Genomic DNA, 26917 nt, shown 5'->3' on the forward strand with positions numbered 1-26917 from the left:
TTACTGCCAGAATTCCTCTTTTTTAGTAGGAATCGACAGGTTGGGTGTAGTCTGGCACAGGAAAGACACTTGGTAGTTCAACACAAAGAGATTCTGGTCTTAAACAAGTTGCAGTTTATTGCATGTTAAGGTACAAGTTGAGCTCAACATTATGACAAAAAGGATCGGGTAGAGAGTGGCTCAGACAAAAGCTTTCAGATGATGGTGATCCCATGCGTCTGCTGTCTTTTCCTTCTAGATGGTAGTGGTTATGGGTCTGGAAGATGGCCTCTATGGAGCCTTGGTGAATTTTGTGCAATGCATCTTGTAGGTGGCACACACTGGCCAGTACTGGGCATTGGTAGTGGAGGGAATATATATTTGTGGATGTGATGCCTAGCAAGTGGGCTGCTTTGTTCTAGATGGTGTCAAGCTTTTTGAGTGTTAGAATCATAGAATTCCTACAGTGTGGAAACAGGCCATTTGGCCCAACATGTCCATAATGGCTCTCCGAAGATCATCCCACCCAGACCTACCCTATAACCCTACATTTCCCATGGCTAATCCACCTAGCCTGCACATCCCTGGACTGTGGGAGGAAACCAGACCTCCCAGAGGAAACCCATGCAGACATGGGGAGAATATGCAATCCCCTGAGGGTGGAATTGAACCCGGGTCCCTAGCACTGTGAGGTAGCAGTGTTAACCACTGAGCCACTGCAATGTCTTATTGGAGTTGCATTCATCCAGGCTACTGAGGAGTATTCCATCACATTCCTGACTTATACCTTATAAATGATAGCCAGGTGGAGTCAGGAGGTGAATGACTCACTGCAGGATTACTAGTCTTTGACTTGTTTTTGTAGCCATAGTATATGTCTAGTCCAGTTCAGCTTCTGGTCAATGCTAATCTCCAAGATGCTGTTTGTATGGAATCCAGTCATGGTGATGCCATTGAATCTCAAAGGACAATAGTTAGACTGTCTCTTATTGGAGATGGTCATTGTCTGGCACTTACGTGGCATGAAAAATCTTATCAGTGTCAGCCCAAACCTACATATTGTCTGGGTCTTGCTGCATTTGTACATGGAGTGCTTCAATATCAGAGGAGTCATGAATAGTGCTGCACATTGTGCAGTCATCAGCGAATAGCCCTACTTATGACCTGATGATGGAGGGAAGATAATTGATGATGCATCCGAAAACGTTTGGGCCGAGGACAGTGCCCCGCTGAGGAACTGCTGCAGAGATGTCCTGGAGTTGACATGACTGACCTCCGACAACCACAACCATCTTCTTCTTTGCTGATTAAAGCACTGAATCAGAATTAAAATTACCACTTGGTTAAAATTGTGGTTAAAACAGATTTACACTGTTATGAAGTCTTCTGTTTTGATAGACATTAGCGTTATATTTAAAATGTCAAAAGAAGTTTACGTTTATTGTTCTTTGTCAGTTAATTACCAAGAAAGTTATTGCATTGCACACTACGTAAATTCATGACTAACTGATGAGTTTTGATTAGAAACTAAGAAATCACCAGGGTCACTATTGAACAATGATTTGTCCAATCTTTAATATTAAATAATACTGCTGATGGCATTGAAGCTGGTGTTTTGAAATGAGTTATGCACATTAAGCATGATAAATAGTCACTAATATATTTCAGCAGAGGCTGAAATACATATACATATATATATATATATATATATATATATAAATATATATATTTATATTAACAAAATAGCCCACATAATTGTTTTATAGCGCCAGGTATTCAGACACTCATTGCCAACATGGTTTTCAGAGCGTTATTTTTGAAAATTATTTGACCCTTTCACTGGATTCACCTCTACTGAAGGCTGTAGGATCTCAATACTAGTAAGCACAATGCAATCCTGAAACCCATCCCCACTTGTGACTTTCCTTCCTGTGCCAGGGAAGGGATGGTTTGTAAATATGACATACTTCAGAGTATATGTTAAATACAGTCAGGGAATTGAATGTTGCTACTTTATTGCTTCAGTCTAAAGGTACAATAGTCAGACTTAGTGTGATATATTCATATTAATAACAATGTATGGACAATACAAAATGGCAGCCCACACTGCTTAGTAAATTTATCAAGTACCATACAGACCATGGAAGTCCCAACCTGTGAAATCTTGTCAAGGTGGCAGTAAAAGCAGCAAAGTTGACTGAACCGCTCCAAGGCCCCCCACTTATTTGAGCATGACTGTTCTTTTTAAGGCTACATTCAAAGGTGGACCAAAGTTTGAAGTGACTGTGTTTCCAACATGCTTTGCCTTTGTAGAGCTGAATTGTGTATTATTGATGGTTGCACGTGCATTTGAGAAAAATGTCCAATTGATTTTATGGAACGTGTTACTGCAGGGATTTAAATGTGTTGAAATATCAAATAGAGAAAGGGACCAAAGAGAGATGTTGGAGCAACCAAGGAGAATCCCAACAACAGAGGAAGTGCTAGTTGAGTGGAGAGTGATAAAAGAAAAATAAGAATTTAAGAATTTAAAAGGATATCAATACCGAATTATGCATTTGGTGAAATGAAAATACATACTAAAAACGATCTCTGAAGAAGTTTAAAATTACATTGAAACAGAATTTTCTGTGGTTGGGCATCAAATATAGTAATGATCTGCCAAGGCCCTGTGTTCCATTCTCCACCTCACAGTGTTGAAATTTCCTGTTTAGTTGCTTTCCTACTATTTCATAAAGCAAATAGTGGGGAATGGTATAAATTGAAGAGCAATTTTAGAATGTTTGCATTGAACTGCTCTGGCAATCACTGTTAGCCTTACCATTGTCTTGACAGAAAATAAGAGTGAATGTTCCACAATACTCAGGATATTGATGAATGTCTCTGTAATAACCCAGCACCAACAGAAGGTTCTTATGCTCATTAACTGAGGCCTACATCTAAATCAAATCATTCAGAGAAGATTCACCCCACTAATTCTTAGAATTAAGATGTGATGTTATGAGGAAAGGTTGGACCTGTATCTATTGGATTATAAAAGAATGATTGGTGATCTTATTGAAACAATATGAAAGGCTTAAATGTAAGAGGTTTAAAATGAGTTAGAAGTGAATTTAGTAAAGTAAAAATTAAGCAGAAGAAAGTAGAATAGAAGATTAGCAGGTGTACTCTAGACAGAGTAGTAAATTACCAGGCCAAGGCGTGATGATAGAAACAAGGATGCAGCCTAGGCTTGCACAGTCAGCAGGATAAGGGAAGGCCTTGGGTGGACAACAATAAGCCTGATGTATGTACTGTGGGAAATAAGAGACATCTGATAAACATATGGTTGTAAATTGATCAAGTTAGAAATAGAGCATGTGACCACAAGAGATGCAAATTTATGGATTTTTTTCCAGTTTTATTTTAAGAATGTTTAAGACTGACTCTGGTTACCTGTGCTTGAGTCTTCAGGTGGTTAGTCAAGTCAAACCACAACAGTATATGGACCTGAGAGAATTTCACAGGGTGGATATGGAGACAATGCTTCTCCATATAGGAGAGACTAGAACTAGAGAACACAGTTTAAAAATTAAGGGTGTCTTGCCTAAGTCAGAGTTGAAAATCATTTTCTTTCCTTCCTCAGAAAACATGGGTTGGCAGAGTTATTGTATATTTTTGAAGCTGAGTGAAAGAGATACTTGATTGAAAACTGAGTTAAAGTTTGTTTGGGGAGACAAGAATGTAAACCTGAGGTCACATTCTGATCAGCCATGCTCTTAATAAATTGCAAAGTTGGCTCGAGGGCACAAATGTTCTATTCCTAACTTGTATGTTCGTACGACTTAAGGGGTACGTGGTATAGTCTCAAATAGACACACTGTCAGAATATGAGATTACCAACATCAGAATTAACAAGAGCTCATGGCCTTAGTTTTATATGGGTAATCAAGCTAATAGGCAATGATATGACAATCACTATGGATGTATCTATGTAAAATAAGGATTGTTGAAAAAGTAATCTTATGTAATGTAAAGTAGTAATTTAAATTCTGATAAAAAAACACTTTAAGAAGCAAAGCTTGACCAAGACAAAATTAGCACAATTAGCAATGTTGGACCCTGACTTTACTGATTTAGAATAAACATGTCACAACCTCAAATGGTGTTAATAACGAGGGGACAGTAAAGTTCCAGCTACAATGGCTCTGAGGCTTAAGGGGTTACGTGAAGTTGCTGAGGATTTCTTGATTGATATCTCTCAAGTACAACTGATCAGACGAACTCTATGTTTTATGATCAGAACTGAAGTAGTTGAGATTTAACACACAAGCCCTCCCCTGGAGAATATGAAGTCTGGGCTAGTCTGTGAGGGTTAGCAATCAGAGACAATCAGCATGAAAGCAATGGGAGTAGTTTTAAGGCAGTCTCTTGATCCAATTCTGCAGATTAAAACCAGCCGAAGAACCAGAAGTGGAATTATTCCAACAGATAATGTTTCTCAAGTATGTTGCAAGGATTTACAACTTATGTCTTTCGACTTGCCAGATATAGGGTGAAATGTACACAGCATTCTCTTGAAACATTTTTATTCATTCTAGCTGATTAGAATATTTGACTGAAATGGATAAAGCTGAGGATGGTGTCAAAATGCCATGTAGCCTATATCTAATATTAGGAGAAAGTGAGGACTGCAGATGCTGGAGATCAGAGCTGAAAAATGTGTTGCTGGAAAGGTGCAGCAGGTCAGGCAGCATCCAAGGAGCAGGAGAATTGACGTTTCGGGGCATAAGCCCTTCTTCAGGAATCCTGAAGAAGGGCTTATGCCCGAAACGTCGATTCTCCTGCTCCTTGGATGCTGCCTGACCTGCTGCGCTTTTCCAGCAACACATTTTATATCTAATATTATCAAATATTTTCAAGGAGAAGTCACATAGTAGTGAACCTAAAGCTCATCAGGTCTGTATCAAAGAAATGGTAAGAATGGCGGCACGGTGGCATAGTGGTTAGCACTGCTGCCTCACAGCGCCTGAGACCCGGGTTCAATTCCCACCTCAGGCGACTGACTATGTGGAGTTTGCACGTTCTCCCCGTGTCTGCGTGGGTTTCCTCCGGGTGCTCCGGTTTCCTCCCACAGTCCAAAGATGTGCAGGGTCAGGTGAATTGGCCATGCTAAATTGCCCGTAGTGTTAGGTAAGGGGTAAATGTAGGGGTATGGGTGGGTTTCGCTTCGGCGGGTCGGTGTGGACTTGTTGGGCCGAAGGGCCTGTTTCCACACTGTAATGTAATCTAATCTAACTAACAATACTAGATAACTTTTGTATTTCCTATGTTGACCTCCCATTCCTGTCCTCCTCAGTCTTTTCCCCTTGTTGCATTCCCCTGCAATATCTCATATCCTCTCATAGTTGCTTTTCTTATCACTATTTATCTTTGAAAATTTCCCATCTTTGCCATTTAATACTGGGGGTGTCAACAATTATTAGAAACATGCAGGTAAAGAAAAGCTCAGGAAAACAGAGGACAAAGAATAGGTGAGTTTATATTTAAATGTAAAGTCCCTTTAATAAACAATTATGTTATCAATTAGATTATTGCCTTTAAGGAACTGAGACATCAATCTTGAACATAAATTATTTTAGATCTCTGTAGGAATGATATTTCTATTTTTAAATATTCACCTGAAGGAACAAATTATACACAAGGGACAGAACCTGGTAAAATGAAAGTTTGATCTAATCTCCTCTGACTTGTGCACTCAACACTGTGCAGTGCTAATTTGGTTTAAATGCATTGGGATCTTGAAAATCTCTTTGGTGTTTTGTAAAAGCATTAGAAATACATTTGTACAACAGGAAGAAAGTATTGTCTGGACAACCAATTTATAACAAGAGCACAAAAGCAATAGATGGCTTTTTCAAACTGAATTTTTGTCAGCTCTTGCTTGTCTCTTTAATTTAACCACTCCATGTTTGGAAAATGGTTACAAAACTTTCAATTCTGCAGGAATTTGTTTGTGTGCTGAATATCTGTATTTGATAATAAGGTTGCTTGCTGCTTGTGCTTTAGCCAGACTCGGGATTTGTTTAATTACTTCAGAGCTGCGTGTGCAGAACTGACAGCACCTTCATAGTAGATATGGTGGGCAATCTAAAGTCACTCTGAAGCTCTCCTTGAAGCAGAACAGTATTGGCCCTGTATTGGCCGCAACTTGTCCATCAAGCTACATGACACTTCTGAGTGTGCATGCCTTAATGATGAGGCAGAGCGGCTGCAGTGAAGGAATGAAAAGGAAGCAAATCCTGCATCTGGATCCCACTACCTCATGGAATGCCCTGTTCTTGTGCCAAAAAATCTGAGAGTCAGAAATCAATCTGCACAATCACATGACTACCAGTGGCAAAGATTCATAATCCTGAGTTGACATCATCCTTAAATCAAGAGATAGCCACTGAAGATGCTGCACTGAAGCTGAAATTGTGACCATTTCAAACTCTACTGCTTTGCCACATCATAAGTGAAAGTGGTCTGCTTGCCATATTGTGAAAGTCATACCCTGTAATTTTCCCATCATCATTAGGGCTTGGATTAATATTGCAGAGGATGGTCACAAAGTCTCACTTCCCCAAAGAAGAGTTGCAACTACATTGAGATTTTGATTAACCACCTTTGCACATTTATCTTTAAATTGGGAATGTATTCACAGACGAACACACATCCATTCATATAGGGCTCTGCAATAGACAAAGCATTCAGCTGCAACAGTTCCAGAATAGCTCATAGCTAAATAATTCACATAACATTCCTCTTTGCACTGTTTTATTACTGCAGGTAACGCATTAAAAATGAGTTAATGATTGGATTAAAATCTTAAATAAAGACATCTTACATAAATCTCTCAGCCAATTGGCAACAATGTAAACCATTCAGTGCAAATGAATACAAGCAAGGCAGAGAAAACGAAATCCCTCTTCTATTAAAGCCTTTGCAGGTTTATTGGAAATTTTCCTTTAAATAAATTCCCCAGATGAAAATTCAGCCTTTGACTATTAATTATTTTACTTTTCACGTTGAAGTAGCCTGAATGAACTCCGTATTATGGATCCAAAGGTACAGAATTGGCATTGCCTCCTGAGCACAAACAAGAAAGTAAAATCAGCCTGGGTATATTTAGAGAGTTCGTCAGACAGTGCTTGTGTTTTTGTCGTGATCATTTCTATGTGTGACTTTGGGGCCAATGCAAAAGTACCCTGTTGTTGGCTCATACATGTTCTCTGTACTCTGAAGCTTTGAACTGAGTGATAAAATTAAACTAGCACTCAAACGTCTTAACCCAAATCTGTCCTCCTCTTTCCATTGTTACTCTGCCTGCTGCCCATTTTAATTAGGTTATCAGAAGACTGCCCTTGTTATCTAATATAAATCAGGATCCTATATGCATATAAAAACACTTTTCATGACTACCTCACATTTGAGAACAGTTTGTAGTCACTGTTTGAAGTGTAGTCACCATTGCGTTGTCGAAACTGTGGCGGCAGAATTGTGCGCAGAATGCTCCAAAATCAGTAATGTGACAATGATCAAATCAGCTATTTATGTCTATAATCTGTTATTCATTGAGGGATACATATTGGCCAGGAAAAATACAGTGCAGAAGGAAGTCTGGGCTATCAACCATCTGCTGGCTCATGAAGGGGCCATTAATCGGGTTAAATAATAGGATTAATTCCTCCCCTCACAGGCTTGCTTCATCATTTTCAACAATAGTCTAATTTTCTCCTGAACATCTTGATTGGACTTGTCTCCATCATATTCTCAGGTAGCACATTTCAGATCTCATATCTTGCTGTCTCAAAAGGTTTGTCTCCATGTCTGCATTGCTTCCTTTGCCTAGTGAGCTGAAATCTATGCCTTCTTGTTCACCAATGGGAACAGTTTTTTTCTATCTACTTGACAAAGTTAGAGAACCACAAAAGAATAAGTTCAATTCTTACTTGCTTATCATGATATATTGGAAACTCAAGGGTTAAAGATCCACTATTAAAAGGACTCACTGCAGTATGGATTTCATGTCTGTCCTCTGATAGAGTAAGACTGGAGATCACAGTAGGGGGTCTGACTGATTCCAAGCTGGCAAAATGGTCTGGAGCCATACATGTGGACTTTACTTTCAGCCTCAGGCAAAGATGTTTGTTCTCCCTGGACAAGACTGATAGCCTTGATCAGAACCTTATTAACTGCCTCCTGTTCCCATTGTCGTCCTTCCCTTACCTAGTAACAAGGGCATATGAACACTAACAATAAGAACAAAGCAAGTTCCTTCTGTCTAAACCCTTATCCATTAACATACAATTGTGAAAAATGCGATAACCAGTTCCTAGAAACCCTTCGCTATTTGTCACAAAGTTAAAAACCACCAGGTTATAGTCCTGATTTGGAGATGTCGGTGTTAGACTGGGGTGTACAAAGTTAAAAATCACACAACACCAGGTTAGAGTCCAACAGGTGGTTGTCACCTGATGAAGGAGCGGCCATAATGAATCCGTGTAAGATTCTATTAATTCATTTTTTAGATTAGAATCAGGGAAAACATTATGGCACAGAGGGGTGCTAATACCCAATACATTGTCTGGGCTGACACCAATTGTTAAAGTTCACTTGAGAATGTAACTTTTAAAAAACGTTTTGTGATTTACCTATGAAAGAAGGAAACTAACATGGTCATTCTAACAGATGAGAGACTTAACAAACAATCAAGGTATTTTTCAATGTATAATTTCAGTTACATCATAATGTAAACTTTTGCTATAAATTCTGTGTCTTACAATCTTATACTCACAACCACCTGATGAAGGAGCAGCGGTCGGAAAGCTAGTGCTTCCAATTAAATCTATTGGACTATAACCCTTGGTGTTGTGTGATTTTTAACTTTGTATACCCCAGTCCAACACCGGCATCTCCATATCGTGACTATTTGTAACAGGAAGTCAGCAATCAGTGGGCATTGTAAAATTGTAATTACCTGTCTTAATAAATGTAATAGCAATCAGCCATGTGACTGGTAGACTTCTGTATTACTATACAAAATATACTGCTTACGTGTATACAGCAGAGATTTATCGAGGGGTGCCACCACAAAAAGGCTATGAGACTCCTCTGTTGTCACACAGAATTTCTCCCCAGCTATCCAGAAATAAAGCATCTACTTTTCAACTGAAATTTGTGTCGTCTGGAATTGAGAATCAAGCTTCCACATACTCTGTCTTAATCCCCCATGATTTTGTATTCCTGTCTCAAATTTCCTTTCTGTATTTCAAGGGAAACAGATCCAAATCACTTAAATCTATTAACATAACTGAGGTTCTTTATCCTTGGAACTATTTTTATGATGTTTTAAAATTTTATCCTTTAGTTTATATTAAAGTTGTTTTTCCTACCAAAATGAATTACCTTACAGTTCTCTGCATTTGCTACATCTCTGCCTATCTCACCAATCTGCCTACGATCATTCGAAGTTCTGCACTGTCCTCCTTACTGTGACAATACTTCTAAGTTTTGTAGTATTTGCAAATTTTAAAATTACAGGTTATTAATAACTATTAGGAAGAGCCAGGGCCATAATATCAACCTGTGAGTAACTGCACAGTAAATTTTCCTGCAGTCTGTAAAACATCCAGTAACTGTAACTCTGTTTCCTACCATTTGGTATCCATGTTGTTACTATCGTTTTTATTCTATGAGGTATAATTGTGTAATGTGATACATTATCAAATGTCTTTTTAAAATCCATGTACAACAAATCAACATCATTACTCCCATCAAATCTCTCTGTCGGCTTCTTTGATGAACTACTGGACAGGTGACATGCTATGTGTATTCACATTGGACCTTACCTGCATTTGATAAAGGCACTACTAGAAGCTGCTACAAACAAGAGGTAGTGGCACTTGACATCTGGGCTATGGTATGATTTATGGGAGAACCAGATGAAAAGTCCAGTGAGGCCCATCTTGACATCGGATGCAATACATCCCATCTTTTATGCTTTTGACAAGCAGCATGATGAGTTTTTCTTTAGGAACTGAGAAGTTGGCAATTAAGGGGGATTATTGCTTGTTAAATGCCAAGTTAAAGGCCCAACTCACCTCATTAATATTCCACTTTCTATGTTATAAGCTTAATGTCAAGAAAACATGAAACAAAAATCAGCGGAGATTGATGAAGTCAGCTTGTCGATTGCTCTGAAGGAAATCCATGTTGCGTATGACTGAACCCTAGGCAGGGATGATCCAATGGCCACACACGCCTCATCCACAGACTCTGGTGTCTGGCATTTGCCAACCCCTCATTAACCATCATGGCACCTCATTTCCAAGGGTTAGAGGCGGGCAGACAGGGTGGCGGTTGAGTGTCCTGATTGGAGATATCAGAGGGGGCTGTGTGTGTGTTTCTCCTCTGGTTGAATGCCTCTTGGCACAGCACTGTTTTGTTGTGAGGAAGGGGCATGCGCAGTGCTCACTAGGTTCCTCAGCCCCCATTACCAAGCCTTCCGTCCTGAGGACCAATAGCTAGGGCGATGGGATGAAAGTGTGTGTGCCTCTCCAGCAAACCCAGAAGGTGTCACAGCCTGTGGTTTGAAATGATGTGCAATGAGTGACATTGACAGCTGGGTTACTGTGAGAGTTAGTGTGGAATGAGGAGTGGGACGTGCACGATTGGTGAGGCATGAATGTCTCAGCATTCCCACAGGAGCAATCCTACGAGACCCAGGATTCTCTCCTTGTACAGGGTGAGGAGTCTAATGTCTAGCACCTCTCCAGCCGAATGTGCTCTTCTCTGCCCCATTATGGGCTGTTTGCTGTTGTAACAAGAGAAAGGGAGGGATTGAGTGAGATGTAAGTGGGTTATTTGTCCAGGTGCAGGTGGACGAAAGGCGGTGAGATGTTTCAAGAGAGGAAGGAGACAGTGCAGAGGACATGAGTAATAAGAAGGGCAGGATGTCCCAGATGGGGGAGCGAGATCAAGAGAAGATGTTGGAAGCAAAAGTGAGATTGGGAGAGCATGAGCCTTCGTTGGAGATGGATGCAGTGGCAGAGAGCCAGTGAGTGTAAGGTACAGACAGAGGAGTATAGCATTTACCCTGGTACAGCTGGAAAGTTGATTGTTCTTCTTGAGGCACTGCTGGCCATCCCTCTGCACCATGGTGATGGCACTGATCCGGGTGGTGATCTCGAACCAAGCTGCCAGGGTCTTGTGGTCATGATATGGAGGAGCTGGTGTTGGACTGGGGTGGACACAGTTAAAAATTAAATAACACCAGTTATAGTCTAACAAATAAACCGGTTGGACTATAACCTGGTGTTGTGTGATTTTTAATAGCATCTTGTGGTGTACACTTTGTGAAGTAAAAAGACATATTGAATGAAGAGGAGTAAACACAGAACATAAGTTCACCTCAGCATTCAGACAATGAATGGAGGAAGTTCTCAGAGTAATGACAATATCTAACATTTGATGATAATGTTTTGGCAATTAAAACGGCCATTCATTATTCTCTCCATTCAATTTCTTTTAAATTTAGTGTTCTGTGTGTTAAGGTACAAAGAACATGTTATTAATTTACACACATTTCCATCTGTTTTTAATATTTAATTAGCTTAGAGGAATCTCCATTGTGGGGCTCCGTTGCAAATGTTGATGTTGGCATCTGTGCATTTATTTCTATATTCCTTAAGTTTCGCTGAACATTTTTAACTTGCATTATGAATGCTTTGCTGCTCTGGAGTTCAGGCAATGTGCTTAATTGTGATATTTGTAACTAGCTACATTTTTATGTTAGACAACAATTTAACAATCAAATTGCTGAGAACAGAGTTTGCGAAATGAATTTATGTGTAAAGAAATAATATCAAGCAATGATGTTATTAAATCCATTTAGAAATTGGAAGAGTAAAGATGGAGCATTCAATTTATGAGCTTACTCAGAGACAGCTCAACCACTGTGAAGGGTTTTGAGCTTGTTTCTGCCACTCTGCCAGCTAAAGGAAGAAAGCAAAAATGAAACAGAACAGAATTTATTGAAGTCAGTTGGATAAATGCAGTCAACTGTATTCACTTAAAACATGTGCAATATTTAAAGCTTGAAGACTGGCAAGAAACTGAATGTGCATGCAGTCTGGTAGATCACACCTGAAATGCCCTGGGCTAAAATATTTCAATGGGGAAGAAGAATTTTACCCATCAGAGACGCCTGTGGCCATAACAACAGCAAATGCCGCTGTGCCATTTGCTGCTGTGCTAAAGCAATAGCCAGAGAACTTGCACCACAAAATATTTTGTAGTGAACATTGAAATAAGGTGATAAATTATTTTAGTCTCCACCCTGGTCTCATGTCTGCCGCTCTTGAAATCATCTACTTGAGGGGTGGGACTGAGTTTGTGAATTTGGTCCAGTATCATGCAAAGAATCAGAAACCTGAAGCAGGAGGTTTTGGAACATCATTCTTGCTTTTTCTTTAGGGCGTTTGATTAGATTAAAATCCTTACAGTATGGAAACAGGCCCTTTGGCCCAACAAGTCCACACTAACCCTCTGAAGAGTAACCCACCCAGACCCATTCCCCTACCCTATAACTCTACATTTATTCCAGCCTAATGCACCTAACTTACACATCACTGGACACGATGGGCAATTTAGCATGGCTAATTCACCTAACCTGTACATCTTTGGACTGTGGGAGGAAACCGAAGCACCCAGAAGAAACGTACACAGACACGGGGAGAACGTACAAACTCCACACAGACAGTCACCCAAGGTAGGAATCGAACCCAGGTCCCTGGCACTGTGAGGCAGCAGTGCTAACCACTGAACCACTGTTCCACTTTGTGCATCAAAACAGAGGACTTAGGAGTAAGAGGAGACCTTTAAGCCCTTTGTGTTTGCTCTGTCATTCAATAATATCATGGCTGATTTGGGTGTGGTATTAATTTCCCTCTTCCCAGCTGCCTCCCCCCTCCCCCCCCACTCACCATAGCCTCCTTGATTTCCTTGGTGAAGGAAAGTGTGTCACACTCAGCCCAGAATAAATTCCAGTGAAGACAATTCCACAGCCTAATGACTCTCTGAGAAAAAAGTATCTCTCCATACCTTAGTTTTCAAAGCAAGACTTTTTTAACCCAATGAAGGGAACCATCTTCTCAGAATCCAGCTTGTCAGCTACTCTCACAATCACATTTAATAGGCAACTACTCATTTTTCGAAAGTCCAATGGGTCCAGGTTCAACCTTCCCAGGAATCAGTCATGTGAACCTTCTCTGAACAGCTTCTAGCGCAGGGCTTCTATATTTTTTCAAATAAGGAAGACAAAATTGTACACAGCACAATTGTACAGACTCATCATGATCCCATATGTCAACAGTAAAACTTCTATACTCTTACAATCCATTCCCTGTGCAACAGACATCAACATTCCATTTCTCTTCCTAATCATTTCATCAAAGTCTCAAAGCCAAAGGGAAGTACAGGCTTCAGTCAAGTTAAGGGAGACTGCCTTCAGACAGGGAGTACCGGCGGCACAGTAATGAAGGGCATCATCTGATATCAATTGAGGGGCTTGGACCTGGTCAGTTGACTGCGTGGGATATCCTGGGAGAGGGCTTCCATACCTCTGCAGTCCAGGGAATGGACCATAATAAGCACTGCAGGTCCAGTTCAACCAGTCCAGGGATTAATGCTCAATCAGTTAACAAACTGCATAGAGGTCAATCAGAGACTAATGTGCAACCAGACCTGCTGAGTTTCTCAAGAACTTTCTGCTTTTCTATTAGGCTTCCAGCATCCACAGGACTTTAGTTTTATTCAGGTGGGAAAGTGAGTTATGAGAAGGTTGCAAAGAGGCTTCTCAGGGTATTTGGAGAGTTTAGGGGAACGGGTAAACATTTGGCAAATGGAATACAATGTGGAGAAATATGAGGCTATCTATTTTGGTAGGAAAATTTGGATTTTTCATTTTAAGAAATGGAGTATTCTATAAGTGGTGAGAGACTGGGAAATGTTGAACTCCAAAGAGCCTTAGTTGTCCTTGTTTATGAGTCACTGGAAGTTATTGGCTCTTTATTCCCTGAAATAAGTAATCTTTCAAACATACAAAATTCTTACCAGGATCTAGTGGATAGAGAGTGTACTGGAGAATCAGAGTCGACAAGGGTGGCACTGGAGAAGCACAGCAGGTCAGGCAGTATCCAAGGAGCAGGATAGTCGACATTACGGACATTTCTGATGAAGGGCTTATGCCCGAAACATTGACTTATCGACTGTAGTGGATAGATGCAGGAAGAACCTTTCCCCTGGCTGACATGCCTCAAACTAAGGACAGACCGTCAGAGTAAGGGTGGACCTTTCAGACATGAAACAAGGGGAAATGTCTTTTCTCTGTGGGTGAGCAAACTTTGGAACTTGTTGCCCCAGAAGGGGTTGATTGAGATCCACACACTTCTACATATGAGAAACAGCATAGACTCATAGACATTTACAGCACAGAAGGAGGCCTTTTGGCTTGTCATGTCAGTGCTGGTCAACAAAGATTTGCCTACACTAATCCCATTTTCCAGCTCTCGGCTCATAGCATGAAAGACTAAGGAAATCCAAATGAGCAAGAAATGCAGAGATATTGCAGTAAAATCATGTTGAAGCAGAGGTTCAGACAGGATCTCATTGAATGGTGGAGTGGACTCAAAGAGATGAATGACATGTTTCTATTTGTAATGTTTTTACATTATGAATGCTTCTATGTTGAATAACCATAAACCTCAGAATTTGCACAGTGTGAAGGCAAATGTTAAAAAAAACTCTTAACGGTTAGCTGTATTGTCAATGTATTATTGATTTATGTGCAACCTAACTGGTTTGGTAGTGGGAATTGGACAAATAATTATTGACAGGTACTTTGCCACTGTTATATTGGCCAAAGACTGTACCTAGCTGACTCAGTTGTACTGTTGGAAATTATAGAAACATGAGACACAGTAGCCAGACATTAGTGGCACTGCAAGGAAGGTTACTTGATGAAGTAATCACAGACTGTTAACAGGGAATTATTTGTTCTAAAGTGCAGGACTGCTGGAAGGTAAGAAGAATGTAAATCTTAGCCGAGGCCTGCAAAACATTTGCAGTGAGACAGTATCTTTGTTGCTCACCATTCATTCTGTCCCTCACAGTTCCCTTCTAGGTAATATCCATTCCTTTTATCCCTCTGATATCATTCCCATTCCATTGTCGACCTTCTTCTCAAAGCATCCTTAACCCTCATTCCATATCTTCAATTCTTGGCTTCCTTCCTATGATGTATCCGCCCTCCTTGTCATGCTATTGATATGGATCCACTTTATACAGCATCTCATAAACCCTTCACTCTATCCAAGTTACAATGCTACTTAGCTGCCATTGCTTGCAGTCCCACCACCCACATTCGTTCTCCCCCCATGACCCACAGCTGGTGTCCAGTGCAAATGCTTAAAAAAAACCAAAGAAGCAAAGGCAGCATCAAGAGGGGACACACAGCAATTTCCCGTGTCGCTGCCTAAAAATAAGGGATGAAAGGTTTCCTGGGGAGAGGTTGCATGGGATGCAGGACAAACAGTACAAGAAGAGACAATTCTGTAAAATACAGGGCAGAGAACCTCCTGTGACTGTATCCCTGTGAGCTTACCCGTCTACTATTTCCCAAACTCTTGCTGAAAAGAATATTTTGTGCACGTTTGTTATGTTTCTTACCTCGCTAAGGGAAAACTTCACTTCTATACTTACCTCCATCCCATTTAAATGGCACTAATAACAAAACCCATTCTCTGCTCACCAAGTAAGGCTAATAGATGTACAACTTATTCTAACCTTGTATTAAGGTAACAAGTGTTCTGAATGTAATGATTTTTGATCCATTCAAGAAGCACCTGGCATAAAGGGGTAAGTCTTAAACTAACAGAAACAACACTTAAACTGACCAATCCAAATAGTTCCAGGTGGAAAAACTCTTTGTATTATTATGACAGATAAGATGCTTTCTTAAAGGCTTTCCCTCAGCACACATTCAAGTTGTTCTCAAAAGTTTCCAGGATTTAGTGCCTCAACCAGTCTACCTGGAAGTCAATTCCAAATGCTCACTAACGTACAGAAAAAAGAAATTCCTGATCCATTCACTTTTAGGTAATTTTAACTCTTGTCCTTCCTCTATGATGTAATTTTAAGCAATACTTTATATTTTCCATCTCTAAGATCAGCTTCATTCCTGTTTCTGCAACGCTCACATTTCTCCAGATTTCCCTCAATCTCATAGCTCTTCTCGACAGTGTGACCCACAAGAGAAGGCAAGCTGATTCTACAGCTCTGCTCCACCCAGGGTCACCACAAAAGTTAATGATCTAATCAAAGAACACAAAGTCTCTGATTTATATCTCTGTTGGAATCAAGTTAACAGAAAACACTGACCAAATCCCTGTACTTAACAACAAATGTTTATTAAAAATAAATAAGTTCTAATCACAAATAAACGAACACATATGGCTCTACTAGTTAAAATGCTGTTTTTTAAACATTCTACACACAAGTACAGAAACAGACAAACAGAAAAACATTGGTTTTATAGGTTGGGGGAGAAAAATAACTGGGTGTGTCAGTTCAGTGGCACCAGTCTACAGGGTTTACTTACATTACCCTTGTCCTTGCTAAGACTTTCTGTTCTCAGCCTGTGGTTCTTAACCTCTTCTCATGAGACAAAGGGCAGAGAGGGAGATACACATAACATACCCTCCCAGTTGTCTGAAGCCTTCTCCCTCTCTTGTTCATACCCATGAGCTGGTTAGCTACCCAGGAATCATCAGAGAGTTTTTGTCAAGTTGGATGAACTTTGGCATACATGACTGGTCATTATTGCACACACCAATCAGCTACCTATTGTCATCCAAATCACGGTTTGGTGCCTTGCCATCTATAAACATCTCCCCACAATGTTTGAACAAAGCAGAAATGTAAACACCACACACAATGCATTCCAGAAACCTGCAATGATTTCTTCCATAGCCCTTTGGTTTTAGAACAGTCCCCTTTCCATTTTAGTTCACAATCAAAAATACAAAAAATAAGACAAAATGCTCAAGTTGACTATAATTCCATTGTGGAGAAAGTGACGACTGCAGATGCTGGAAAGTCTGAGTCGAAAAGGGTGGTGTTGGAACAGCACAGCAGGTCAGGCAGCATCTAAGGAACAGGAGAGTTGATGTTTCGGGCATAAGTCCTTCATCAGGTGGGCTTATGCCTGAAACGTCAACTCTCCTGCTCCTCAGATGCTGCCTGACATGCTGTTCTTTTCTAGTGCCACCCTTTTTGACTCTAATTCCATGGTGGCCCAGTGACTGGAATTGCTTTTTGCCCTATGTTTATAACTGTGCAAAGTGTTCTAGAAACAATTTTGTAGCTATGATGTTTGGTGTGCAAAGATGTGTAATATCTCTCTGGATTTATTTGATATAGTTTGCATTTCTCTGCATCTATGCCAACCATTATATTTGTCTTAGTGCAGTGTCTTTAGGAGAAAGTGAGGACTGCGGATGCTGGAGTACCAGAGATGAAAAATGTGGTGCTGGAAAAACACGCAGGCCAGGCAGCATCCGAGGAGCAGGAGAATCGACGTTTCAGGCATAAGCCCTTCTTCAGGAAATTGATTCCTGAAGAAGTGCTTATGCCCAAAACGTCGATTCTCCTGCTCCTCGGATGCTGCCTGGCCTGCTGTGTTTTTCCAGCACCACATTTTTCAATTGCAGTGTCTTTACGTCTGGTACTTTTGGGGACACATGTTAAGTTGGTGACAGAATGCAGAAAACTAAAACAGCAATTTTGAGAAGGAGCACAACAATACGGACTGTCCTGATGAGCTGAAATTAGGTTGACAGTTGTTTCAAGTGATATAAAGTTGAAATCATTATCAAAAACAGCTGTTTGAAAAGTTGGCAACAAGCACATTTTTACAAGATGATAAATGTCAATAATTGCGTGGAAAATATGTCACCATCATTTTTACGACCATCATAAATGCCAGTCAAAGGGATGACGTATGTGGCAACATGTTTCAATTTAAAATGTTATCATTCTTTAAAATGTAAGCATTTCAGAACAAACTGTTCTGGCCAGGTAATGGTTTTAAACGACCATGTGGTCTCCCAGATTATCACAATTGTCCATAATTTGACTCAAAGAGAGTGAAAACACTAAATAATATATTATTTCCCACAAAGTGCAATTGTGTTGATAAATTCAACAGAGTTAGTTGGGGATAATTTGAATTAAATAAATTGAGAGCTTTTCTCTTTCCACCAATTAACTTTATTGTATTAATCCCATGATCTCATGTGGTTGCCTGTCTTCAGGGAAATATGAAGAATTTTATAGACAGGGTTCTGTTTCCCATTTTCTTCCAAACTGATGCACTTAGATCATTCCTTTTTCTTTGACTTCTTTTATCTGAGTTGTGTACACCTGTAAAATATCTGCCACAAAACACAACTGAGCAATAATTTGTATTTATATTTGGCGAGCTGGTTGCACTAGAGCCACAGGGCTTACTATGCTCACGTCCTAGACTGTAGTAACCTAGATTCTCTAATCCTGACCACCCCAAGTGTCCGACTGACTGTGTCCACACCCCTGGAATGATAGTGAATTATTGTGCCAGGACCCCCGACTGAAGATTATCTCTCTCGACTTGACAGAGAAATATCATCTTTACACTTTGAAATATGACTATTTTAGTTGAGCAGATTTAATCTGTTTTCTATGTACATTATTGTCATGTGGTGTAAATATGAGCTTGACGTAGCACAGTGCTGTAAAACAACATGTCCACCCCCTTGACTGATAACAGCTGATAATGAGGACAAGCTGCCTGGATTTGGGTCTGCACTAAAAGACAAGTCAAAATACTGGGATATTTTATGCTTTGGATGAAAAGGTAAAGTGCACCTAGGCAAGGTAAGACAAGATTGTGATGCTGTGGGTGTCGAAATCCTTGCAAAATGACTGAGCATTAAGAAAACAAGTGAAGGACCCAGAGATACACCGTGGTCTAATCCATGATTCCTGTCACTGCGCACTTAATGTTTTGGGGACAGCATGGTGTCATATTGCTTAGCACTGCTGCCTTGCAGCAGGTTCTATTCCAGCTTTGGGCGACTGTCTGTGTGGAGCTTGCACATTCTCCCCATGTTTATGTGGGTTTCCGCCAGGTGCTCCAGTTTCCTCTCACAGTCCAAAGATGTCCAGGATAGATGGATTGACCATTGAAAATGCAGGTTTACAGGAATAGGGTGGGAGAGTGGATTTGGGTGGGATAATCTTTGGAGGGTTGATACAGACTGAATGGCCTCTCTCTGTGCTACGGGGATTCTAATGGCCTGGTGGTGGTATTGCACTGCAAAGTGCTGCTGTGCTTCAAAGTGCAGCATTGAAGTACAGAACCACGTTGTAAGTGGAGTGAAGGAGCGTATTGTAAATAAGGGAAGGTACGACTCAATCTTATGGTGAAGCTGGTATGTGTCCGATGCCAATGTCTGTGGAGACGGGCATTGCTGCTCATGGAGTATACCCTGTAAGGTTGGTGAATGCTGTTTAAGGTGGAAGCCCAGAGGAACCAGCAGCGAGCTGGAGTCAGCACGTACCTGCTCAGACTTTCCTATCAGGAGTTGTCACCGCCCAGTTTCTATCCAGCAGGCAGGATACTGGGAAATCAAATATTCATGAAGTGAGATTAGATATTGAGATGGATGAAATAGGCCTCTCACTGCTCCCTAGCAAGAGTTTTGTCTTGCTGCTCAACACTTGCCTGGGAGAATGACACTTGTTGCTTGCAACATCAAGAATCTCCAAATTGCTAAACTTACCTGAGTTTCCCAACTTTCTCCTCAATGCCTTGAAATAACTCCACAGAGTTATCCCATCACCAAGCCACCTTTAATTTACACATGGAGAGTCTTTGACACTGATCCAGCTCCCTCAGAACCAGCTGTCAGAGTGAACAGGATGTCTGACACTCCTGTTCTTATCTGTCAGCCAGGGCTCCCTGATTGGACAGGTTAATGCTCCAATCAGGGAACGCATGTTCTATGAGGTCCACCTGGCTGATCTTGTTACAATCACTACATGCTCATATCTTTCAGAAGCTGGGAAGATTCTACCCCAGACTGACTGCACAAACCTAAAGAGGCACACCAATAATTAAGGTGTTAACCTGCCTGATTTTTGAAATAGCTCCCTGAGTGGAACTGATCCCTGTCTGATTGTTATTATTGCCCTCAGTGAAAAACCCAAGTCTGACCAAACACGTATGGTGCAGTGGTAGTGTCTTGATCTCTAGGCTAGCTAGTCTAAGTTCAAGTTCCAGTTGTTCCAGATTGCTATTGGGGGTGTCTTGCGGTACTGTGATAGTGCCCCTACCTCTGAGGCAGAAGGTCCACGTTCAAGACTGCGGGAGGTTAGAAATGTAGTTTCTGCAGGTGGGGGAGGGGGTGTTGTGGGGGGAGGGGAAGGGGAACATTACACAAATGGTCACGGGATTCTTGCAGCATACTTAAGGCTAAGATTTTAACGAATATAGAGGTTTTTGCTTAAGAAATAGTTTTAAACTAAGAAATAACTTTAAAGTGTTGTAGTTGACCACAAAAGAAGCAGTAGGGGCATTTCACAATAAAGCTTATAGTATGATAAGAGAAACTGGATAAAAGAACAAGCTGTAACAAACAAGAAACAAAGAATGCAGACATACAAGGACAGCAGAATGGCCAGATAAGAAAATAACTAGAGAAAAAAACCGTGAGGTAATCAGCTTATGATAGGATGGGAAAAGGGAGGAGTGATTCTGCAACTTGCAAACTGAATAAGAATGCTTACATGCTTTGTTTTCACGTGCATTTTTGCTTGATTGCAGAGGGGTCTGCTACTTGCAAGGCTGTAATAAATTGTTCTTGTTTCCAAGGCTTTGTCTCAGGCTGATTTGTGAGTGAGTTCTGTTTCTCACAAGACTAACATGCTGCAGAATTGTGTCACTCTGTCCTAATGGGCTGATGAAAAATATCAAAAATTCAGGTTCTCTGCATATTCAAGAACAACCTTTAATGTGAAAAACACATATTTTAAAAACCTTATAATCAAAGCTTTTTCAGACAGTAAACAAGTATTATTTTCAATTTCTTGTCTGACATTTTGTGAATTTTGCGATTTGTATTCAGCACAGTTGCGGCAACAATGAGGAACATTCCCCTCCCCCACACCCGGTCTTGCAAAGAAAGTGGATTTTCAACAGAGTTGAGTGGAATCTTTGTTTTTGATAATTCTGGTACTTGAACTGTTAAAGGTCCCAAAAAATGTTGAATTGTTAGTCTCTTTCCATTAAGTATGTGTGCAGAAATAAATTTCTAATATTTTTGAAGGAATACATATTTTAATACTAAAACACAATTCTGCTTGGAAATAATAGTAGGTAAATCCATGTGCCAAATAAAACATTGGTAATTTCATAAGAGTATTAATATGGGATAATAAAGTTCTGGCACATAGTCAAGCAATATAATGTAACCTTTTCAGTTATCCTCTAGGGAAGTATGATAGGATTTATAAGGAATCTTTAATTGCTGCTGTAATCCTTACTTACCATAAAATAGTCAGTGTTGGAGATAACGCAACATAGTTACTGCATTGTATTTCAGGAGGATTGCTTTAGAACAAATATTCATTATTTCAGAACCATTAAGTTATTAACATCATAGAAGGAGGCCATTCACCCCATGAAACCTCTGCTAGCTCCTTAAGAAGCCACCCAGTCAGTGAAAGACATAATGATTATAAAGATTAACTTATATGGCAGAATCTTGCTGTTTTTAACAATTCTCAGGTGTCAGGACAACCTGCTTGTGTGATCGTATCACGGGTGACCAGTTGAGAGGCTGGGCCAGTAGAGGGCACACAGGGACAAAGGCCTGCGAGTAAACCCCAGCAGAAGATGGGGGAATGCTACCAGCTAAGGTATTGGAAATGTTTAAAATTATTTGTGGTCTCAGCTGACCAGACATCATTGTGAACAGAAACTTTCTCCATCGGAAATGGACTGTTGCTGCAGGGAAATCAGCGCAGTGATATTTCTGTGACCTTGTAATAACATTCTCATTAGGATGAGGTTTGTACTCAATGTGCGTGATGTGTCTCTAGCTGAGTATCTTTATCTGATGAGCCAATGCTTACATTGTCCCCTCATATCACAAAAAACTAGAACGTTCATAACATGGTATTGAAAGATGTAACAGTAATTTATTACAGCTCATTGTAATATACAAACATTATATTCACTGACACAGAAGTGTCTGGGCTAGTGTGAGTCTATTTGTTTACAAAGATAAGTATGTTTTCATCAGTGTGCCATGCTTTATGTTAGCCTGGTTTAGATCGAGTATGAGCCCAAAATATCTTGAGGTCCCCATTATAACATAATGATGATATAATGAGCATGGATCTTAAAGATATGCTGACATACACTATCTCTTAAAGGTATTCTGATACGCTGTATCTCTTGAAGCTATATTGATGTACTAACTGTGAGAAATAACGCAACAATGCCAATCTCTCTGTGCTAGAGCTGTGTGCCTTATATCACCATAACATAGCTCTTGTCTGGTACTTGTGCATTAAAACTGTATTGAAAGCTGGCTGATGGGTGTTAGGTGTTTACCACGAGCAGTGAAGAGGAGAAAGAGCAGAGACCTGTTATGTGATTGACCTGTGCTGCCCTAAGTTTCTGGGGGGGGTTTCCCCAACCTGAACAAAAACAAAGAGGTAGGAGGACGGATGCATTCCTGACCTCCCTTTTCATTTTTGTTTCAGGTTGGACATTAGATCCCTCTTCCTGATATGTACTCCTGAAAAATCTTTGTGCACTGTGATTCCATGGGTAGGTTAATTTGGAAAGTTTTAAGATTTTGATGGAAAATTCTGGTCGACCCCTCCCATTCAAAGTATCTCAAAAGATTTACTGTCCAGAGATGGACCTGTTAAAATAGCTGGACAGGAAAGCAATGACAGGCCTGACAACCCTCTGCGGATTTCCACTTGTCTGGTCTGGCTAGGAATGAACCTGTGATAGACAGGCAGGAGGCTGGAAGAACACAGCAAACCAGGCAGCTTCAGGAGGTGGAGAAGTTAACGTTTCAGGTCTAACCCTTCTACAGGTGAGCTGTAGTTAAAGGGGGTGGGGGAGTCGGGGCGGGTTTTGCGTGGGGAGAGGGGCAGCACGGTGAGGTGGGGATAGGTGAACACAAGTAGCGTCTGCGACCTGGTTGGTCGATGGGAGGAATGAATTTGGTTGGTAGCTGTAAGGAAGAGCCAATCAGAGGAATGGAAGGGCGGGGTTGGAGCTGGGAAGGAGTCGGGGGAGTCGGGCAGGGAGCTTATTTGAAATTGGAGAGTTCAATGTTGAGTACTCTGGGCTCTAGGCTGCCCAGGCAGAAGATGGGATATTGTTCCTCCAATGTGCAGTCTGATTTGCTGTGGCAATGGAGGAGGCCAAAGATGGTCATTTCAGAAAGGGAGTGGGAAGGGGAATTAAAATGGGTGGTGACTGGGAGGTCAGGTTGGCCCATTGTGGACCCAGCTGAGATGCTCAGCGAAATATGCCCTGGGTTTACGTTTGGTCTCCCCGATGTAGAGAAGACCACATCGGGAGCGCTGTTTACTGCATCTATGCTCCCGATGTGATTTTCTCTACATTGGGGAGACCAAACATAAACTCAGGGCATGATTCTCCGAGCTTCTCAGCCAGGCCCGCTGGGGCCGATCAGACCTCCCAGTCACCGTCCATTTTAATTCCCCTTCCCATTCCCTTTCCATCATGACCATCTTTGGTCTCCTCCGTTGCCACAGCGAATCATACTGCACATTGGAGGATCAACATCCCATCTTTCGCCTGGGCAGCCTACAGCCCGGAGGATTCAACATTAAATTCTCTAATTTCAAATAACCTCTCTTCCCATTCCCCGACTCCATCCCCAGACCCACCCTCCCCCTTCCATTCCTCTGATAGACAGTTCTTTCCAGCTACCAACCAGATTCATTCCTCCCATCGACCAACCAGGTCATACCCTCTACCCGTGTTCGTCTCTCCCTGCCTTACCACTCTGTCCCTCTCCCCACCCAAAACTTTCCTCCATTTATCTGCAGCTCCTCTGACACCCACCCCCAGTCCTGAAGAAGGGTTACACCTGAAGCGTTGACTTCTCCACCTCTTAATGCTGCCTGGCTTGCTGAGTTCTTCCAGCCTCCTGCTTGTCTACCTTGGGATTCCAACATCTGCAGTTTTTTTGACTCTAGCCAGGAGTGAACCTATGGCTGCAGTTCCCTATGGTCACAGAAAACAGCACAGGATTGGAGTCATTGTATCGCCTGGACTTCCTTTCAGAGGTGCGGTCTGCTGGTCAGGCACTGAACGCTGGGGATGACCTGGTCACTCTGGTCAGTTGCAGAAGGCTTCAGCTTTCCACCATAACAGGAACAAGTACTGAGAGAAACACATATGCTGCTGACTAAATTCTGCTTTTAATGTTTCTTGCTTTGAAACCAAAATAAAACAAGGACAATAAAAATTACTCTTGATGTCTTTTTTACATTTCCCACTTGAATGTTAAAATAAATCTTTGTGCCCATCAACCTTAATGCATTTTCTTTTAAATGGTTTCTCATATTGATTGATCACAGCATTGAAAATACAAGTCTCATTGAGCAGAAGCAAAAATGACTCTGCCAACACAATTTCTCATGTGACTTCAAGAATAATTTGCATCTATTAAAAAGTGAAGATCTCGAGGATATTACCTGGGGGAAGTACTGAATTGCTGCTAACATGGGAGAAAGTCAACAACTCTGGTTTGAAAGTGCCTTCCTTTTATAAAGGAGACATAAATGTTTGCGCCACAGGCAGAATATTTCTGTGATACATTAATGGACTAGCCTCCACTTGTGTGGATAAAAATAATGATTTTGAAGTCTTCTACGTTCAGTTTTCAAGGAATTCAGCTCCACATTTTCTGCTTGCATCAGAAACCAGAGCAAAACGGCACGGTGGGTGGCACGGTGGCACAGTGGTTAGCACTGCTGCCTCGCAGCGCCAGAGACCCGGGTTCAATTCCCGCCTCCGGCGACTGACTGTGTGGAGTTTGCACATTCTCCCCGTGTCTGCGTGGGTTTCCTCCGGGTGCTCCGGTTTCCTCCCACAGTCCAAAGATGTGCAGGTCAGGTGAATTGGCCATGTTAAATTGTCCGTAGTGTTAGGTAAGGGGTAAATGTAGGGGTATGGGTGGGTTGCGCTTCGGCGGGTCGGTGTGGACTTGTTGGGCCGAAGGGCCTGTTTCCACACTGTAAAGTAATCTAATCTAATCTAATCAAAACCTCTCAAGGCATTTCATGTAGTCAGATCAAAACTGACACTGAGCCAAAGACAATTGAACCAATCAACGATGCTGGTTGTAATGATCACCTTAATGGGGTAAGAGACACTGAGGGAGAAGGAGTGAATTCCATGAGCCTGGGTGGCTGAAGGCACAGCCAATAATGGTGAGGCCGAGGAAGCTGAAGTTATATACAAGGTATCAAAGGTGGTTAGGGAACAGGTGATAGGGTCAAATTCATGGAGATACTTGGCATCAAGGCTGCGAGCCAACTCTGAGTTGGAAGCAGAGACACTGGTTGGTTCCGACTGACTAAGCTTTTTAGTTATGCAGGAAACAATAGAGGGATTCAAGCCTGCTCTAACTCCTGAGTAACAATCAAACTGAGCTGCCTGATTTACCGCTGACGATTTGTACCCACCACCATCTGCCCCACCTAACCCACCCCATGGAGGTGATACACCACTCCCCTAATTTACTATCAACTCTCCACCCAATCTCTGTCCACCCAATCCTCCAGGTATGCTCATTCCCAAGTCAATCTGAACTCTGTTTCCTAAACTCCCTGACCCAACTCTACTGCTGACCCATTCCCATTCCCTCTCCTCTTAGTAAACATACCTGACATCGCCTGACTCTGTCCCAGTCTACCTTCAGCCAGTCACCTGCTCCAGCTGTGCTGCCACTCCCTGGAGGGTTTGTGCACTCTTTTACTATGCGGATGTATTGACTTCTGGCTCCAGAGATCGATGCCACACACGGACCTTGGAAATCCACACAGTGTTGGTCAAAATTAGAGGGAGCATTTTATCCTCCCCACCTGCCACATCCTTCTGCTGCCACATTACCCACCCAGGACCCTATCCACCTACCATGCTGTCTTCTTACTCACCTGCTATGAAACTGACACTTAGTCACAAACAAAATGTAGGATTCAGCCCATTGTGTCCTTTGGTGTGATCCGTTTGATATCTAGGTGCAGGCTTCATAGCATATGGTCCAGTAAAAATAATTTATTAATCCTTGTGCATCTGCAATGTCCATTAAACCTCAGTAGATCAATCTAGAACAGAGATTTTTAAATGCTGTTAAACATCTGTTTGTTATTTATTCAGCCTTATTAAAATAGAGCTGGATGCCAAGTTAGCAACATGCTTGTTGAAATTTGGTCTTCATTCGGTATAAATAGTCACAGTTACAATAACCAAAACTAATTGTAATAATTCACAACTCTTGATTTTAAGATCATAGCACATTTCAGTGAGGCTATCCTCACTGCTTTGTTTAAGTATTTTAAATGATAATGGATGAAGTCACTAAGGGGCATCACACTTAATTATGTTCAGCTAATTAATTCTGCTGAAAAAGAGTGGTCACCGTTTGTTATTGTCTGTTAGTAACATTTATTGAAATGATCTGTAACTGACACAAAATTGAGTTCACTGTAAACATTTCTTTTGGTCAAATTAAACATTTTAGAGTGTCAGACT

General features: G+C 41.2%; 1 long non-coding RNA gene across 1 annotated transcript; it reads right to left on the reverse strand.

Moving 5' to 3' along the window:
* Nucleotides 1-602: 602 nt before the first annotated feature.
* On the reverse strand, nucleotides 603-26428 carry LOC148146119 (uncharacterized). The gene is made up of 3 exons (XR_015760731.1): nucleotides 26320-26428; nucleotides 20890-21108; nucleotides 603-1294 (listed from the first exon to the last, which is right to left on the reverse strand). It is a non-coding gene; the product is annotated as an uncharacterized LOC148146119 (long non-coding RNA).
* Between the last annotated feature and the right edge of the window lie 489 nt (nucleotides 26429-26917).

Source organism: Chiloscyllium plagiosum, unplaced genomic scaffold (assembly GCF_037043375.1).
Source record: "Chiloscyllium plagiosum isolate Xiang-an unplaced genomic scaffold, Cpla_swu_hap1 HiC_scaffold_21, whole genome shotgun sequence".
In the NCBI taxonomy this organism is placed as follows: domain Eukaryota; kingdom Metazoa; phylum Chordata; class Chondrichthyes; order Orectolobiformes; family Hemiscylliidae; genus Chiloscyllium; species Chiloscyllium plagiosum.